At 39.8% G+C, this 19717-nt stretch overlaps 1 long non-coding RNA gene across 1 annotated transcript; it reads right to left on the reverse strand.

Moving 5' to 3' along the window:
* Positions 1 to 7906: 7906 nt before the first annotated feature.
* LOC147582043 (uncharacterized) lies at positions 7907 to 16496 on the reverse strand. Its single transcript, XR_015250519.1, has 2 exons — positions 16277 to 16496; positions 7907 to 8010 (listed from the first exon to the last, which is right to left on the reverse strand). It is a non-coding gene; the product is annotated as an uncharacterized LOC147582043 (long non-coding RNA).
* Positions 16497 to 19717: the final 3221 nt, after the last annotated feature.

Here is a 19717-nt window from a genome sequence, read left to right on the forward strand (position 1 = left end):
GAGAGAGGGAGACACAGAATCGGAAACAGGCTCCAGGCTCTGAGCCATCAGCCCAGAGCCTGACGCGGGGCTCGAACTCACGGACCGCGAGATCGTGACCTGGCTGAAGTCGGACGCTTAACCGACTGCGCCACCCAGGCGCCCCTCTCATCCTGTTTTCAACGAATGGATTCTTTCCTCACATTTTTCTGAAAATTTTGTAAGCAGGTACTGAAAATTAATGAAGTTTTGTTTTGTTTGTTGTTTTGTCAACTACTTGGTGTTTCCATCCCTTAACACAGAATATCATTAATATAAAAAAACTTTTCTGGAATCTTTCTCTCTCTCTCTTTCTCTTTCTGCCTATCTACCTATATCTATCACCTGTCTATATTTTGGATCATTTATTTCTTTTAATGACAATTTTCTGGAGATGGACAGGTCTATCTGTGTAACTTAATATTGCACCTGGAGCTAATGGTAATCATTTCTTAAGCTTTTCATATACTTTTAAAAGAGTCAGAGCACATCCTTTATGGGCCTGCTAGTATGTTTGATGTACCTCTGATATAAATGCACAAATGAATTCAGAAATTCACAGTTCAAGATTAGGCTGCTTTCAGCTTCTCCTATAAAGTCATCTCTGTCCTTTCTGTCATAACCTGGACATAAAAAACGCAGGTCAGCAATAATATAGTGTGTCATCAACTATTTAGGCAAACATACACTTACCTCTCTATCTCCACACAACTCAGAAAACCTCCTTTGGAAAACCTGAAGACCCAGACTACACTATCTAGAAAGTTCTACCTATCAAAAGATAAGTAGAGGAGATTTCTCTTTCTAGGCATGATGGGGCACAAGGACCAAACTTAAATGCCTACCATAAATAATTAGAAAGCCGAATAAAATATGAAACAATGAATTTCAGACATCGGACAATAGTCTGCATAGGGCAATGATTACTGAATGAAGAGATACAAACAAGTGAGCTCAGTAATTCCCCTGGCTTTCTGCCTGGAAGCAATTTCTAGACTGTGGACTCGGGAAGGGGGGATCCAAACAGATTTTGGCAGCCTTGCTGAGTTGGTAAGATGGAGGTCAGGGTTTGAGGAGGCTGAGATGGTTAGAGGTAGTGAGACAGAGTTCTGGAAAGAGGGAGCTATGCAGAAAAACTGCTCCAGAAATATGTATAGGAATCTCTTGAGTCTTTGCTGAGTACCAGGACGTAAGTGTATAGCATGACACTCCACAAGGCTGGACAGAAAAGACTGGTGAGTTGTAAGATGAATAAATCTCAGGGCACACATGGACTGGGAGAAAGTTTGGTTGGCCAAAGGGAAGAGTCCTTGCTCATCCTTGGAACATTCAGTGGAGATCCTAAAGTAATCATATGTTAGTAATAGGTCTGAACTCTCCTTCGAGTGATACTCTCGACCAGGGGTTGAAAGCTTTTCTTAAATTACAGATAGCGATTCTTTTTGGCTTGTAGGTCATATGGTCTTCATCACAGATACTCAGTTCTGCCATTGTAGTGTGAAAGCAACCATAGACGATATTAACTGAATGGATGTGGCTGTGTTCCAATAAAACTTTATTAAGAAAAAACAAGTGGCCAGCCTCTGAGCTGTAGTTTGCTGACCTCTGCTCTAGATCACCACTGTCCAATAGAAATATAATGCAAGCCACATATGTAATTTAAAATGCCTAGTAACCACAGTAAAAAGGAAAAAGAAGTAGGTAAAATTAATATATTTTACTTAATCCTATATATCCAAACTATTATCAGTGCAACATGTAATCAATATAAAACTTATTAATGAGGAAGTTTGCATTCTTTTCCTGGTACTCAGTCTTCAAAATCTATTGTATATTTTATACCTATAGCACATCTTAATTTAGATTAGTCATATTTTAATAGCCACATATAGTTAGTGACTACCATATTGGATAACACAGCTCTTGCCTCTCTCTAGTAAAGCTTAAAGACAGGTCTTAAAGGGGAATCAAACCGATGGAACAATTAATTTCACTGCCTGCCAAAAACAAAGCCCAATGCTCTTTAAAGAAAGACAACATGGGGCGCCTGGGTGGCGCAGTCGGTTAAGCGTCCGACTTCAACCAGGTCACGATCTCGCGGTCCGTGAGTTCGAGCCCCGCGTCAGGCTCTGGGCTGATGGCTCAGAGCCTGGAGCCTGTTTCCGATTCTGTGTCTCCCTCTCTCTCTGCCCCTCCCCCGTTCATGCTCTGTCTCTCTCTGTCCCAAAAATAAATAAACGTTGAAAAAAATAAATAAACTAGTTTAAAAAAAAAAAGACAACACAAGACAGACACTAATAATGTAACAATATCAATGTTGGCATCAAATAAAAAAAATTACTGGCCATGATTAAAAGCAAGAAAAAAACACAACAAGGAGAAGAATCAGTTAAGAGAAACAGTGAAATGACAAAATAATGGAATTAGCAGACATGATGTTAAGATCGATTTTATCATTATGTGTAAGCATTTAAAGGAAAACATAAAAATAATCAGAAGAAAAATGAAAGAAAAAGAACCACCTGCAATATATGAACTGAAGATTTCATTGGATAAGATTAACATCAGATTAGGCACTGCAGAAGAAAGGATTAGTGAACCTGTAAACATGGCAATTAAATTGATCCAAGATGATCCACAGAGAGAAAAAAGGTTGGAAAAAAAATAGATGAAAAGAGGCTCGGTGATCAGTGAGATAATATCAAATGATCTACCATAAAGAGGCGAGGAAAGAAGAAGGGGCAGAAAAACATTTGAAGAAATAATGGCTGAAACACTTCAAAATTCAGTGAATACTGTATTTCATAAATCTGAGAAGCTTAAAAACTCATGAAAAAAAATCAAGGCACATAATAATCAAACTACTGAAAACCAGAGTTGAAAAGAGAATCTTTAGGCAGTCAGAGAAAAACACACACTAAGTACAGAGAAATAAACATTAAAATGACTACAGGCTCCACCTCAGAAATTTAGGAAGCCAGAAGACAATGAAATAACACCTTCAGAGTGCTCAAAGAGAAAAGTCAACTTGGAATTCAATATCCAGTGGAAATAGCCTTCAAAAACAAAGATGAAATAAAAACATTATCAGACAAACAAAACTGGAAGAAGTTTGTTGCCATAGTATATACATACTGAAAGAAATGTTAAGTGAAATTATTCAGGCAAAAGCAAAATGACAGCAGATATAAATCTGAAATACCAGAAATGGTAAATATGTGGACAAATGGAAAAGATTTGTTTCCTTATTTTAAAATTTCTTTAAAAGTTAATTGACTGTATAAAGCAAAAATAATAGCAATGTATTTTTGAGACTTATCAAATGTGTAGAAACAAAACGTATGACAATAGCTTGAAAGACAGAATGGGAGCAGTGGGAAGTCCATAGCGTCAAGGATTTTATGTTATACATGAAATGGTATAATACTATTTGAATATAAATTATGAGTTAAAATGCATATTGTAAAGTATAGAGCAATCACTAAAATAAAATAGTGAATGAAAATATATCTCACCAACAGTGGAGACAAAATGGAATATTAAGCAGTACCAATTAACTCAAAAGAAGCAGGAAAAGAAGAAAAAAGTAACAAGAAAAGATGAGATAAAGCAAAACCCAATAGTAAGTGGTAGATTTAAACTCAACCATCCTGATAATTATATTAAATGTAAATGATCTAAAGAGTCCAATTACAAGACAGAGATTGACAGACTAGATAAATAGTTAGATTCTATCACATACTGTATGAGCAAACCACTTCAAATATATGGACAAGATTGTTAAAACTAAAAGGATGGAAAAGATATACTATTGCAAACATAAATTATAACAAAGTTGGAGTAACTATATTAATACCAAGTAAAGTATGCAATATAAAAAGGAATATTACTGGGAATAAGGAGGAAACTTTCATAATGATAAAGTATTTAATTTATTGGGGAGATATGACAAGCTTAAATGAAACAGAGCTTCAAAATACATGAAGCAAAACCTGACAGAATGAGTCAGAGGTCATTTAAATTCTCTGAAGTGAATCATTTGTGTGGAATTGGGAAAATCATTTAATCTGCGAGTGAAAGTTTGCTCTCTTGTAAATAAAAATAATCTACATATGTCATGGGTATTTTGTGAAAATTAGATAAAAGTATATGTGAAATTAAAAAATACAAACCTAACCTGATGGAACTGAAAGGACATTTAAAAATCCTCAGTTATAGTTGGAGTATTCAACACTTCTTATTTACAATCAATAAAGAAAGAAGGCAAAATCAGCAAGGATATTGAAGATTTAAATGACACCATCAATCAACTGTACCTAATTGGCATTCATAGAATACTCTACCCAGCAACAGCAGAATATACATTTTTAAAAAGTTCACCTGGAACGTTAACCAAGGGAGACCATATGTTAGTCATAAAACAAGTTCTAACAAATTTAATTCATAAGGTTTGTCCTCTGACCATAGTGAAATTAAATTAGAAATCAATAACAGCTATTTGGGAACTCTCTAAATATTTAGGAATCAAATAGCACACTTCTGAACAACACATGGGCCAAAGAAGAAATCATAAGGGAATTAAAAAAAATATTTTGAACTGAATGAAAATGAAAACACATATCAAAATTTATGAGATGCAGTTAAAATAGTATCTCAAAGGAAATGTATGGTGCAAAGTGTTAATATTAGAAAAGAATAAAGGTCTAAAATCAATAATCTGAGATTCTACCTTAAAATGCAGGAAAACAAGAACAAATTAAACCTAAAATAAGTAGAAGAGAGAAAATAAAAAAAGATAAAAGAGAGATGAATGACATCTAAAACAATAATAATAGAGAAAATCATTGAAACCAAAAGCCAGTTGGAAATTTTCAACAAAATTTATAAACCTCTAGAAAGATTCATTAAGAAAAAAAGAAGACATAAATACTGAATATCAGTGACACACTACAGATGCTACAGACATCATAAGGATAATAAATGAATATTATGAATAATTTTATGTCAATAAATGCAACAACTTAGATGAATGGGCAAAGATACAATTTGCCAAATATGACTGAAGAAGTAGAAAACCCGAATAAGCCCTATATCTCCTAAAGAAATTAAGTATGTAAATTAAAAAATTTTCCTAGAAGAAAACTTTAGGCCCAGAAGGTTTCTCTTATGAATTCTATTAAATATTTAAGAAACATACCAATGTCTCACAAGCTCTTTAAGAAAATAGGAGGATGGATGGGGCACCTGGGTGGTTCAGTCGGCTAAGCGTCTGACTCTTGATTTCAGCTCAGGTCATGATCTCAGTTTTGATGCTTTCATGGTTTGTCTGCTTACAGTGCACTGACAATATGGAGCCTGCTTGGGATTCACTCTCTCCCTCACTCTGCTCCTCCCCCCTCTCGAAATAAATTAAAAAACACTTAAAAATTGTTAAAAAAGAAACTAGGAGGTTGGAATATTTCCCATTTCATGAGCATCACTTTAATATGAAAATCTGGCAGTATTGTTACAAGAAATAGAAAAAAGAAAAACAACATGAGATCAATATGACCCATGAACACAGACACAGAAATCCTTAGCAAAATACTAGCAAACTGAGTCCAGCAATTCTAAAAGAAACAACACATCATGTTGGGGGGTTATTTCAGCAATGTCAGAAAACCTAGAGGAAGACCTTTGAAGGTGGGGGTGGGTGTATGTCAATGGGAAGTAAGCAGTAAAAAGGGAGCACCTTCAGCTTCAGTAGTCTTGTTTCCATTCTTCTAGAAGCTGACATTTCTGGGATTTACCACATTCTAGGAAGCATGTTCAGAGCTATATGTGTAGTCTCTTGTTTAGTCTTTACAAGAACCCTGTGAGGTAGATACTCTTGTAGGCATTTTATAAACGAGTAAACTGAAGCAGAGAGAAACTTAAAAAAAAAAAAAAAAACTGACCATAGTCCCATAGCTATTAGGATTTGGACCTAGATTGTCTGTCCCCAGATACTGCACTGCTTGCTAATGTACGACTCTTCAAAGAACTGCTCATTTTCTGTGCTTTTGCCTAGCAAGGCTTATTTCGTCACTCCTAAACATTTATCCACTTTTCAGTCCATAATTAAGAACTCCCATCTGAGTCAAAATACTAAGTAGTTCCAAATGCAGGATACTTCTAAAATAAAAGTATGTATATTAAATTATAAAACTTAACGATACTAGTGTGGGAGATGTACTCCATTATCCTCTCCTACATTTTTATGTGGCTACAAATGTTGTGGTCTCCAAGAAGTAGAAAAAAAAAAAACCAAAAAACTTTCCCATTCCTATGTGTAGAACAAAATGCTCCCCCTGCCCCAATGTGTAGACCTAATTTCAACACTGGCACTAAGACTTGATGGCATATGAACTTGGGTAAGGTCTTTAAAGCCCTATGAGCTTTAGCTCCCAGATTTGTAACAAAATGGAATGGTGTTGCCTCCCATGCAGAATAGTGTGAGGATGAAGAAGGTATCCAGTGTACCTCATTTTCTTTTCTTCCCTAGACTTTTCTCCTTCATGATGCTTCTTTAGAGTTTCAGAGATTAGAAAAGCCTTTTCCAAACTTTTTTGATCCGTGTCCACAGTAACCACTTCATAAACCACTAGGACAATTATATACATAAGTATATGTAATGAAAGTGATCCCCTAATTTATTGTAAAAATTGGGAAAATTATTACTTTTGAAGATAATAACTGCTGATCCAACAGGAATAAACTGGGGGTGTTCTTGGAAAATGGAGCCACATGTCAGGAAAACACTTAACCTTATTTATTTTGATGCATCCTGTTAATTTATCATGTATTCTAGTTAATTATAAAAATGCTTTTCAGTATCTATTAAATTGATTTTGTAACCCACTAATGAATCCCTACCCAAGTATTTTGATTCCTTCTAAAGTCTTGTCTGACCGTTCCACCATTCTTGGGATCCAGAAGCGCTGAAGATTAGCATACACAAATATGGAGAAGTTCTGGAAAACTGAAGGGGTTCTAATTCCCATAGGTACACATATTCTGTTTCTCTTCATTCATTCATTACCTATTTTTTCATCCACTCATTCGTCAAATACTTGGAGCACTTTCTGTATTAACAAGTGCTGGTAATGATCAGATCCTGGATGCTGGAACCTGGTGGTCCCTACCCTTGAGGAATTCTTGCCTTCTGGCGGGGCAAATGCATCTGAAGATACATCATTTCAGGACAGGGAGATGAGTGGTGCTGTACAGAGATGATCAAAATGTCTTAGGAACCTGGAAGAAGGATCCACCAACTTCGGCAGGGAGGAAGGAGGGTTCCGGGGAGAAGAGTGACATTTAAATGTATGAAGTTCTCAAGGAAGGCATGGAGGCATCAGGGCGTCGGCTGAGCTACCGCCAACCAGCCTCTAGGCTGCTCCACGTGGCTCTTTCGCAGGGCAGGAGAGGTTCTGGGGCTGACTTGCAGCCCCATCTACCCCTGCGGTATTTCTCAGATTTATTTTAAACGTCATGAGAGTACTCAACCCCGCTCTATTTTGGTCCCCCCAAACTAGCTGACCCATCCAACTTACCCTGCTTGAATTTTCTCCTAGCATTTTACACCTTCTAAATACACTATATAATTTACTTATCCGGTATGTTTACTACCTGTTTCGTCCTCCTGGAACTTAAGCTGAAGGAGAGGATTAGTCAGTTTCGTTTGCTTCGGCGTTCCGCCCGCCCCTTGCCTAGTCCGTTCACAACAGGTTCCTGATAAATAATGGGCATGACCTGAAAGAGCAAATTTCTGTATCCAAGACATAATTTCCATGGGCTCATTTCTGAAGGAAAGTGTAGAGGAAAATCAAGACCTACAAGGAACCATTTCTAATAACAGCCTTTTTGTCCCTCGCTTCAACAGTGTTTATTGATCACCTGCTCCCCATCAGCCCTGCTTTGAGCACTTGGATTTCAGAGAGGAGGACAGATCTTTTCTGTCTTCTTGGCGTTCACCTGCCGGAATGGAAGCAGACGTTAATGAGCTATGTAATTGCAAATCTGAGAGATCTACAAAGGAAAAAAAAAGTACAGGATGCTCTAAAAGCCTGAAACGGTAATACATGACTTGGGCTGGGAAGTCAGGGAAGTGATTTTTAAGCTGAGTAGAAATGAACTCAGTAAAAGAGAGGGGCGGGAGAGAGAGCATTCTAGCATAATTACAAAGGTCGAGGAGTGGGAGGAGCCTGTGTGTGGGTGTGGCCTAGACAGTGAGGAGGAGGGGCTTAGTCTAACAGCGGAGGTGGGCGGAGCGAGGTGGGCGGGGCAGACCAGGTAGCTCCCTGGTGGGTGCATCAGGCGTTAAGGGACTGGCACTTTGGTCGGGAGCAAAGGGGAGCCCTGAGAGGGGTGTCACCTGGGGGATGTTGAAATGAAAAAATAGTCAGGCTTAAGTGCAGACAGTGGATTAGGGAGTATCGCAGAGCAGCTATGGGGGAGTCCGAGAGGAGGGTGCTGTGGAGCTCAATGCGAGGTGTGATGGTCGGAGTGATGAAAAGCTGTGTGTAAGTTAGAGAAATAATTAAGACATAAAATGGAAGTTAATGGCTTTTCTGTACTTTCAGATAGATCGGTGACGGCTTGTATGTATAAGGCTTTTGTATGTTTAAATGAACCAAAGTAAAAATAAAGAAGCCTCTTGAATTGTTTGTCAGCAGTCTCTGTGATATGTATATGGTTGTTAGTAAGAAGTGAGCCCAGTCCACAGCGATTTAGTAGCCCCTGGGTGGCTGGTGGGTTTTCTGGGGATGCAAATGAGGGAATGCTATGGGGAAGGCCTGGTACAGACCAGGGGGAGATAATAAAAGGGGCCTGCGTACATGCAGATAACCGGTCATGCAACAGGACCCTCCCTCCTTTCCCGTCCTTCCTTCCAACCGTGCTTCTTCCTTTCCACATCCTTCTCTCAGCCTTCAGTTTATGATTAGCGGTTCTTAATGTTCCTTGGAGCTTATCCCGAGAATAATGTGCATCTAATACACACAGAAAATGTCGCATTATATATCAGGAGCCCTGGGGCCCCAGACTGAGAATCTCTGACCTGTAGGGTTTATAAAATTGCAATTCATAGACAAAAATAAATATATCTAGCTAATAAGTATATGAAAGGTGGTCAAGCTCACTAACCATCACTTGAACCAACCGGACATAATGTCTTTTATTGATCAGATCTGTAATGATTCAAAAACTTGATACAACCCAGCTCGGCCATGGTGGGAGGAAGTGAGTCCTCTTGTACACACAGGATAAGCACAAGATGGAACAGCTTTTTAGAGAGCAACTAGGTAGTAGCTTTCATAATTTTAAATGCCTAGATCCTTCAACCTAGTGATTCCAATCTTAAGAAACTATCCTTTAGGGAAACAAACATACGTGTGCAAATAGTCAAAGGTGTTCGTCGCAGCAATGACTAGAAAATTGGGAACTGCCTAAATGACCACCAAGAGGGAAATGGTTATATACCATTTGGAACATACCCATGGCATACAGCACAATACTATGCAGTCCATAAGAATGAGCTTGGTCTGTACTGACAATATACTAAGTGAAAAAGGCAAATTGCAGACCAATATGTGTAGCACAATATAGTCTCTATCAGAGAACTCACAATATATCAGTGTTATATATAAATGCTTTTGTATACATTTAGAAAATAAATACATGGATGTACAAGAAACTCAAAATCATGATTAATTCTGGGGAGTAGGATTTGGTTGAGTGGATGAGGGAAGGAAGTCTCTGAATTTTCCTCCTTTATTTATGCACTTCTATACTGGTTGAATTTGTTTTAACAAGCCTATACTACTTTATCTTCATTCTTAAAAATAATAATAATAATAATAATAATAATAATAATAAAGGTAGCATAAGAATTCTTCCCCTTCAGATTTTTTTCAATTGTACAGATCTAACTTTAAAATTTGAGCTGGGAAAAGAAGCAAACAGTTAAGATGTACCCTAGTGTCCTCCTCTGATGAAAATATTTCAGGGATGCCCCATGTGTCAGGGGTCAAGTCTAAACACCTTCCTGTAACACTTCAGGTTCTCCTAAATTTAGCCACTCGTCTACCCCTATAGTGTCTTCAGCAATCCTCCAACTCACAGCTTCCAGCCTCACTGGAACATGCTAAGATGTGGATTCCCCAGGATTATTGCTGCACGTTAGCTCTATCAGGTTGCTCACGCGCCTGTGAAGACATCCCCGGCTGCCTAACACTCATTCTGTTCTCTGAGACTCAGTTCAAGCATCTTCTCCAGAACATCCAGCCCTTTAGCCAGCTGCGCCCCAGTCTGGTAGGGTGTTGCTCTGAAATGTTCCATATCCCCAGGCATACACCCTGCATTATTTTACTTGTTGTACCCTACTGCCTCTTTAGTTTAGTGTCCCGTTTCCCCTCTAGATGAGAACCTGCTGAACGCAGAAGTTGTGTTGTGTGTCGCTTAGGTACCCAATGTCTATCCCAGTGCCTGGCTGTTGGAAACTCTTACCAAGTGACTATTGTGTGGTACAGTGCTCACATCCTCTTTCTGGAACCCACTTATTGGCAGCCTCAAAGAAATACGGGAGACCAAATTTTAAAATTCCTCACGAGTTACTTTTTTTTTACATAGAGCATAAATTAAAATTTAGAACCACAAAACCACAGCACTTTAGACCTGGAAAGGACTTAAGAGTTATCTAGAGAGGTTGTTTTCAATCAAGAGTCTGTGAGCTAGTGCAAGTCTGCATGCTCTGAGGCAAAATGAGAAAAATATGAGCAATGGAGCAGAGTTTTTAAAAAATTAGGTTAGATGCATTTGGTTTAAATGATGCTCTCTTATTCAGCTATTATGTCTCCCTTCCATTTTAAGGTTATTAATGAATTATGTGTGTATAGGGATTGTTTTTTAGTTTAGTTGGTCTATTATATAAAAAAATCTGGAAACCCCAGATCTTGTGTCTTTCTCCTCAGAACTGAGACCCAGAGAGATTATCACTTTGCCCAGAGCCGACAAAGAAATACACGTTTCAGTTTAGCATCCTTCTGCTGGTGTGTGTAATGCAATTGTGTATGTATACAAGTATTATATATGTTTGGTGTAATTGGTTTTTTATTCAGTATTTCAAATCCAGAAATGCAGCAGTTAACATATTTGTTGTATTACAATGAGAAACAGGCTTCTTTTCGACAAGTGTCTATAGCCATATAGTATTTCTGCCTGTTAGTATTTGGTGAGGTTTGAAGAAACGTCAGTCTTGAAATTATATATACGCAATATTATTATTGACTTTGGTATGGAAATAAAGACTGTTTACTATCAATTTTTGGATGCTTTCTAAGTTTGAACGTGTTGCAAGTACCTTAAAGAAAGAATTTAAAGTGACTTTGAATTTGTCTATTGCTTCAACTCTGATTTTAAACATCTGAATGCTGTCCGACTAAGAAATTCCACTTCTAAGAGTTTATCATGAGAAAATAATGAGAGATGTGTTCGTTAAAGCATTTGTGGTAAAGATTAGAAAAAACACAAATGCCCAATAATATGGAATTGGTTAAATACATTTTCACATAGTTATGCATGGCTGTATGTTGATCTTCTTTTGGATACTTGTTTGTATCTTCTCATTTTTATTTACCACCCCTTATACTTAGATAAATAAAAAGTTTTAAAATCCGCCTAGCTTAATATTGTCCAAAATAATGTTTCTTACCTGCTTTTCTTACGCTTTTTTCCAATTTGACATTATTGATTAATACAATTTGATAGCCAATCAAAGTTCAGTATGTATAGACTCCAAATTTTATTTTTTCAAGTTTAGCCTTTACATCTTCTGTTATTATGTAGCTTAGCTTAGTTTCAATACGCAACACGAGCTGCTGTCGATCAGCACACAGTCTGATGGAAAAGCGGTCATTCTCATTTTGAACACTATGCTCTCTGGCAAGTTCATGTTTTAGATTTGTACATTCTAATTAACTATCAATAAGGACCAAGCACAACCATAAACACAAAGGTCTAAAGACATTTGAAGATGTAATCGGTCTCAGTATGTATTTTCCCTCTAGACCTGGCTGCCTCTTAGCTCAGAGTAGAAAATTTGGCCATGGGATTTACCAGGGTTGCAGGCTGTTGGCCAAAAAACCAGAAGGAATAGCATCCTTAGCATTTCCAGAACCCCAAAAAGCCTCTTTGAAAGAGGAAGACAAGAGATGCTTTATTACATCATAGTTATGTATGCCTGTGTGTGCACCTGCGTGTGTACCACTGTGTGAACCAGTGTGTGTGTGTTTGTGTGTGTGGCTGAGAGATGGGAGGGGGAGGCGGTGAGAGGGAGTGGGAAAGGGGAGAGGGAAAGGGAGAGAGAAAAGGTGAGTCAGACTGTGTTAAAGGTTCCTGGACTCTCTGGCACTACGTTGATTTTTTTTTTTTTCAGGTAAGCTTCACACCCAGTGCAGAGCTCAAACTCAGAACCCCGAGATCAAGACCTGAGCTGAGATCAAGAGTCAGATGATTAAACGTCTGAGCCACCCAGCGCCCCTCTGGCACTAGATTAATTCTAATTTGCTGTTATAGCTTCTGATGGTTCTTCCCAGTAGTTGTTCTACTTTTAATTGGTTAATTAATGAGTTGTTCAAGGTCTGACTCTTTCTAGAACATAAGGCACCCGAAGGCTGGAACCATGTGCCAGCCCCCAGTACCTAGCCCAGTGCTATTTGCATATGTAGTGAGAATTTAATAAATGGTTGGTAGAATAAATGCCTGTATGGGTTTTAAAAAACCTTATTTATTTCTGTTCGTACCTTGTCTAGCAGCTTCTATGGCTAGTATGGCTTTACATCTGCCAGCTGCTTCTTAAAGCCATTTCTACAAGAGGACCATTTTCATCAGACTGGGAGAGGGGCTTGTTGGCTATTTTCTGCAGCAGGAGGGGAGGCAACCCTTCATCTTTACTGAGCTTTGGAAGGTGGGATCCAGGCCTCAGCCCTGTTCTGTGGTAGGCTCCTCCCTTTCCTAGCTGCTCCTACACTCTAGATAGTTTGGTGACAAAAGCCAAGCGTCTGTTTCAAGATTCTCAGGAACACAGGGCTGCAGCCTTTTTAGGACAACAGATTTGGATCACTGTATGGCTGTGGGAACTCCAGCCTGCTCATAAACAATGTATGCCTCCATCTTTAATCTGTGCAACATACTGTGCTTGCCTCCAGAGAGCTTGGTGAAGGCAGTGATTTTTGCCTGATTTGTTTGTTGCTCTGTCTCCATCTCTGAGGATGATGCATGAATGCCTGCTCTGTGGGCACTCAGAATCTATTTGCCGAATGAATGAACAAATGATGAAATGTCCTCATGGCCTTTGAATACCATCTTGTGTTTGATGCACCTTTTGGCCATAGCTCACCTGGTTAAAAACTTGAAATCTGTGCTATTTATGAAGAGGGCAACCCTTTGCTAACCCTCGCCCCCAAATAACGGTTCCAATACTCTGCTACACAGTCCTAAACTGGATCCCACTTCTCCCATTTCCTCTTACGGAACTTGCCAGACCCTTACTATGGGCACTCATGTGCTAGTCTGTATGTTATAAATTTCCAAATTTTCTGATCAACCACAGATTTTATAAATGTAAAAAATCAGCTTTTTGGGTTTTTTGATAAAATGCTACATTTTCAAATCATTCTTTTCCATAAGAATACCAATTTTTGCTATGTGATTCGGAATTAGACAAGTGGAGATAAATATATACTAAATTTAAAATTAGTCTGCCTTCTTTTATAAACAACAGAAACTTCGTCGCTCTCAGTTTGCCTTGTCTGGCAGGAAACTCAGAACTAAGATTTGTGCCCTCTTGTGCTATCTATATTTACCCTCAATTTTCTGAAACCATGGTTTCACCTCTGTTTCCCTTCCTTACCTTGTTCTTTTAATCTTCTAAAAAAAATAAATGGCATCATGTTTTGTTGAAAGTGCCCTCAAATTCTTTTCCAGTAAATCCAAAATTATAATTAATGAGGAGAAAACTACTTCCCAAACCATTCACAGGTCCTTTTCAAAGCCTGCATTCCAAGAGTCTATCAGTGCCCCCTTCCAACTCACTGGATATCAACTTTCTTAACGAGTTTGATTTCTCTAGCACTCACAGGCACCGGAAAACACGCATGATGTGTGAGAATATGAGCGTGCAGCAGAAAGAACCCGGGTGTGCAGTTAGGGCATGCAGACAGCAGAACTGGGTTCTTGTTACAATTCCACTTACTAGTGGAATAATCTTGGACAAGTCACTTAACCTCTCTGTGCCTCAATGTCTTTTCTGGACACTGGGTATAAAATCATGTGCTGTGCTTACTGCATTGGGTTCTTGTGATGTGAATGAAATAACACATGTCCGTGTGTTTTGTAAACATTACAGTTGTCTGCATTCCTGTGCCCCCCACACATCTGTATGTTCTTCAAGACCAGGGACGACACGTGGTTCATACTGTGTTCCCAGGGCCTTGTTTGTTGACCTGAAGATGTACTTTAAGAGAGGGCACTAGATGTGGGTGAAATGAAGTTACCCATTCTTTTATTTCAGAAATGTGTCATTGGTGTCTGGTTATTAACAAACCTTCATTGGGCAGCTGGATTTAATTGAGTACCTTCTGCATGCTTTCTTCTACCTCTAGGATATTGAATTGAAGAAGAAGTATAGAAAATAAACAGAAAAATGGAAGTACATGAACACACATACACTCATACACACCCCATTATAGATTCATAAATGTCAGGGGTCACAAAATGGTGACGTCAGGGCGAAATCTGCCCCCAGACATGCCTTATTTGGCTCAAACATTAATTTTTTTTTTAATTTTTTTTTCAACGTTTTTATTTATATCTGGGACAGAGAGAGACAGAGCATGAACGGGGGAGGGGCAGAGAGAGAGGGAGACACAGAATCGGAAACAGGCTCCAGGCTCCGAGCCATCAGCCCAGAGCCTGATGCGGGGCTCGAACTCCCGGACCGCGAGATCGTGACCTGGCTGAAGTCGGACGCTTAACCGACTGCGCCACCCAGGCGCCCCTCAAACATTAATTTTTAAGATGTAACCCAATAAGGGGCGCCTGGCTGGCTCAGTTGGTGGAGCATGTGACTCTTGATCTTGGGGTTATGAGTTCAAGCCCCATGATGAGTGTAGGAATTACTTAAAAATAAAATCTTTAGGGGCGCCTGGGTGGCGCAGTCGGTTAAGCGTCCGACGTCAGCCAGGTCACGATCTCGCGGTCCGTGAGTTCGAGCCCCGCGTCGGGCTCTGGGTTGATGGCTCAGAGCCTGGAGCCTGTTTCCGATTCTGTGTCTCCCTCTCTCTCTGCCCCTCCCCCGTTCATGCTCTGTCTCTCTCTGTCCCAAAAATAAATAAACGTTGAAAAAAAAATTAAAAAAAAAATAAAAAAAAAAATAAAATCTTTAAAAAAATGTAACCCAATAATTTGAAATCCAAAAATGTGGATTTTTTTTTCTTCTCTTGAAATTGTGAATGGCTGGCCACACTAGGCCAGGGACCTCTGAGCGGGATAGCTGGCCGATGCAGCAGTCACCATTTTAGGCACATCCCTGACAGTTCACCACAGAGGCAGCCCCATCACTTCCTGTTGTCTCCTGAACACTAAGGCAGATGGGAGCTGCTGCTTGTTATTCACATTTATTATGTTTGTGCTTAAATAGCATTTGCTGCACACCAGTCACTATTGTATGCTTGTTGGTTACCTCCCTACCTATTACAGGTAAAGAAACTGAGGCAGAGTCAGTGCGTGGTGGATCCAGGATCCCAGCCCTGTTCATCTGGCTTCCAAGTTCTCACTATTAGTCACTCAGCTATGTCACATCTCGGCGGGATGGGGGGGTGGGCGGGGAGGAGGAGATCAAAAATCATACCTAACTACAGTGCAAAGTTGTGCCAGAGCCCCTGGTCCAGAGCAATGTGCTCTGTCTAATTAGAGAAAGATTCACAAAGGAAGTGTGCAAAGTTGAAGAATTTTGAAGATAAAAAGAATCATGAGCCCAGGCATGTTATATGTGCTGTGCAGAGGCTCGCTCGAGACCTGAGAGCCGGGCATACGGAGGGCAGGCCCGGCTAATGTAGCTGAATGAGGCGTTGACAGAAGACAGACAGGAGGTGAGGTGGGGTAGCTGTGCCCCGCGGCCTGGAGCTGGGATCTGATACCCAGCCTGGAGCTGGGATCTGATACCCGAGGAAAGTAGACTGACCTGGGCGGGTGAGGGAGAGAGGGAGGCGATAAGGTCGAAGTCCTGTTTGACCAACGCGATGTGGGATGAATCGGCATTCTTACAGGAGTCCTGCTGAACTTCATTCATTGCTTTCACAATGTAAGAAAGTTTTGTAACACAGGTGTCCCTATAATACTGGCCCGACTGTTTACTTCTGCTTCAGTCCCTGAGCTTATGAGCAAATACTTCAGGCACTATAACGAGCAGAAACTTGAGACAGAGCTTATCTTGTAATGCTGGGTTTTGCATCACATCCAGGGTGTGGTGTTACTTTAGAAGGCAAGTTCAATAATTATGTGTTTACAGATTGAGCAAACGTGCATGCATCCTGAGACGGCTCAGAATTTATACTTTGAGAGCCCAGTGGACTAACTTATTCAGCTGGACAGGAGGCTCAGTACCTGGATGTATCAAGTGGTCGCAATATATTCTCTCTCTCTCTCTGTATGTAATATACACATACATACTATATATATGTATGTACATATTCAATATATATGTGTATATATATACCTATGTATTTATACACATACATACTTACATTGGACATTTATGCAGCAGCTTGTACTTAATCATACTTATTTACAAAATAGTTCAGGAAAGCTTGGAGATGTTAAGTGAAATGAAGCTAATTCAGGCAATCCCAGGTCATTGACCTGCTCAGTGTGTCCTCTATTTTTCACGTGTGATCTATTAACTATAGTACTTTGTGTTTTGATGTTCTCGAATAACCTAATGAAGTGACACAGATTAAGGTTACAAGCATTAGGGTGACCTAAACTGCCTTTTTTAGAAAATAAAAATGCTGATTAAACAGATTCTTTTTCTCTCGCCTGGAGAGAGATTGGAACCAGGTTGACTTCTCTGCTCTTGATAGAGCTTGTCAACTATTGTCATACAGTAAGTGTTTATAAGCATCAGTACTAATGATCTACAGCTCACACCTCCAGCTAGTCTCTGGTTTCCCTGGTTTATTACCCTTAGATGATTTCTTCCTTTTCTATCTTTGCATTTTCAAGGACAGTGCAAGGCATAATAGTTATCTGATTCAGGGCTTTCTAAACACATTTGAAATATGGCGATCACTTGTTATTCTAGCTCAATAATAAACCTAAAGGCAAGCTTTCAAGCACCGACTTGTCCTTTCCCTCCTAATTCCAGCTACTGCTCACTTAAAGTGCAGGGCTTTGAAATTATCTGCTTAATTGGGCTACATGTCACTGCTGTCTGTAGAAGTGGCTTTAAGATGCAGGTGTTGGCTTTTTGGGCCTCCTTTGTTGTGATTTTACATGTCTTGTTTTCATTGCTACACTTGCTCCCAGGACCAGGCAACATCCTTAGGTTCCCCTGGGGCAAATAGGAAGGGGCACACCTTAGATTGTTCTATTCCTTTTGAAGTAGAGGCCATCTGAGTTTGGCCCTCCTTTGCTCTGGTTATTCAGAGGTTCTGGACTTCAGTTTCTGCCCCTTTTGGAATGGTCACCAAAGTCCACATGGAGACTTGTGGTGTACTTAGAGCTATGGTAGGAGAAGTATGAAATTACTTCCCAGAGGACGTGGTTCCTGCCCCCTCAGAACCAGTAAGGGGAAGGCCATGTTTGGAACAGTAACCCATCCTAGTCCACTGTCAGTTTCCTTATTTGTAAAGTGTAAGCATCCTACAAGATTGCCTCTAACAAGATGGCCTTTTCTGATCAGATATCCTATGAGCCAAAGAAGGCTAAGAACACATATAAACTGAGAATTCTGGAATTTTAAGAATCATCTGACAAAATGAGACTCTGGCAGCAACCAACGGGACCGAGAGCTTGCAGACAAAGGGAATTAAGGTTGAACCCAGTTCTGCCAATTTCTTGCTCTGTGACTTTCAGAACTGACTCCTCTCTAGGCCTTAGGCTTCTCCCCCTTAAAATGGAAATGCTACTATCTCCACAGCAGATTTGTTTTAAGGATTTAATAAATTGTACATAGTGCGTTTTAAGTGCTACATGCTTGGCTGGCACATTGCAGTCACTCTGTGCATGGTGAGAGTTACTGTGCTAACAGGAATCTTATGCGAATATGATTTTTTGGAATGGCTGAGGGTTTGGAATAGATTCGGTCTACGGGAGATGGCATAAGAAGACTTGGAAGTGGAAGAAGGACTAAGAATGGCTTCGAGGTTAGAGTAGCTGCTGAAGAAAATGATGCAAAGGATGTGATAAGAAATTGGGGTGAAGGGCACTGATGGACAAGACCATTTAGTCACTCACTTGTAGCCCTTGTCACAAGTGTAGATATTTTTGATGAGAAAATCTCCTCATTATCGGTACAGTCTATGTCTCATCCAGCGTTTTCCAGACACAGAGTCAAGCTTTGTATTCAGAGACGATGATGTACTCATGACACATGGTTACTCTTGTTATCCATAACAGATAAGGTGGTGTCCGAAAAGGCCCACTCAGGATCAGCATTTCTTTCTCCAGCGTCCGGATACGGAGATTGGCTATATTTTGCAACTATCAATGCTTATGGTGCCCATCGCTTTCAGTGTTTCTGCATACAGCTGGATCTTTGCCAACCTTGCCTTCCTTCAGGTCCTGTAGGTCTCAGGGAATTTTTGAAGTCCTCGAAATTCTTTGCAGAATTGCATGTATATGAGCATATGCGCATTGGGGGTGGAGGGGGGCGGGGAGGGGAGGTGGGACCCTGGCAAGAGCAAAGGGATCAGACTTAAAGAAGGCAAAAACTGCTGCCGAAGGTGTCTAATAATAGGAAGCAATGAAAGTGACTTCACGAGATGAAAAAATGGCAAAACACAAACACAGAGAAGCCCCCCAATACCTATTTGCTTTAATCCCCCCACACCTTCTCCTTTCCTCTAACAAACAATATAATGATGGAGTCTCTTTCACAAGGTGTTTCCCAGTTTCAGGCTAGCTGTTAATGACATAATTCAGGGTCTGGCTGAATGGTCGGGGGGAATCTCTGGTGAGTGGCTATGGAGACTTTGCACTTTTTTCATTATCCCTTTTAGAAAGGGCTTAAGTTTTTAATTTTTTTTTTTTTTTTTTTTTTTTTTTTTTTTTTTTTTTTTTTTTTTTTTAAGGAAACCTAAAGTGTCTGAGCATAAAGCTTCCAGGGAAAGAAATGAAACTGATTTTGACACCACCAACCTAAAAGTGTAAAGTAAAAGTGACAGGATGAGATTTTTAAAAGAAAAGAAGGAAAAGTGCTTGTTTTCCAGATTTTATTGCAAAGAGAATCAGCCCTTTGTGCTGGCTTTGTCTCCAGGCCAGCAAGGGCCACAAGGCCACACCCCAAGGCAGCTTTGGATCCTTTCATTTTCTTCTTCTTCCTCCCCTTCCTCCTCCTCCCCTTCCTCTTCCTCCCCTTCCTGCTCTTCCTCTTCCTCCTCCTCCTCTTCCTCCTCCTCCTTTT

The sequence above is a fragment of the Puma concolor genome, chromosome B1 (genome assembly GCF_028749965.1).
Source record: "Puma concolor isolate L17-30 chromosome B1, mPumCon1.1.hap2, whole genome shotgun sequence".
Taxonomy (NCBI): Eukaryota; Metazoa; Chordata; class Mammalia; order Carnivora; family Felidae; genus Puma; species Puma concolor.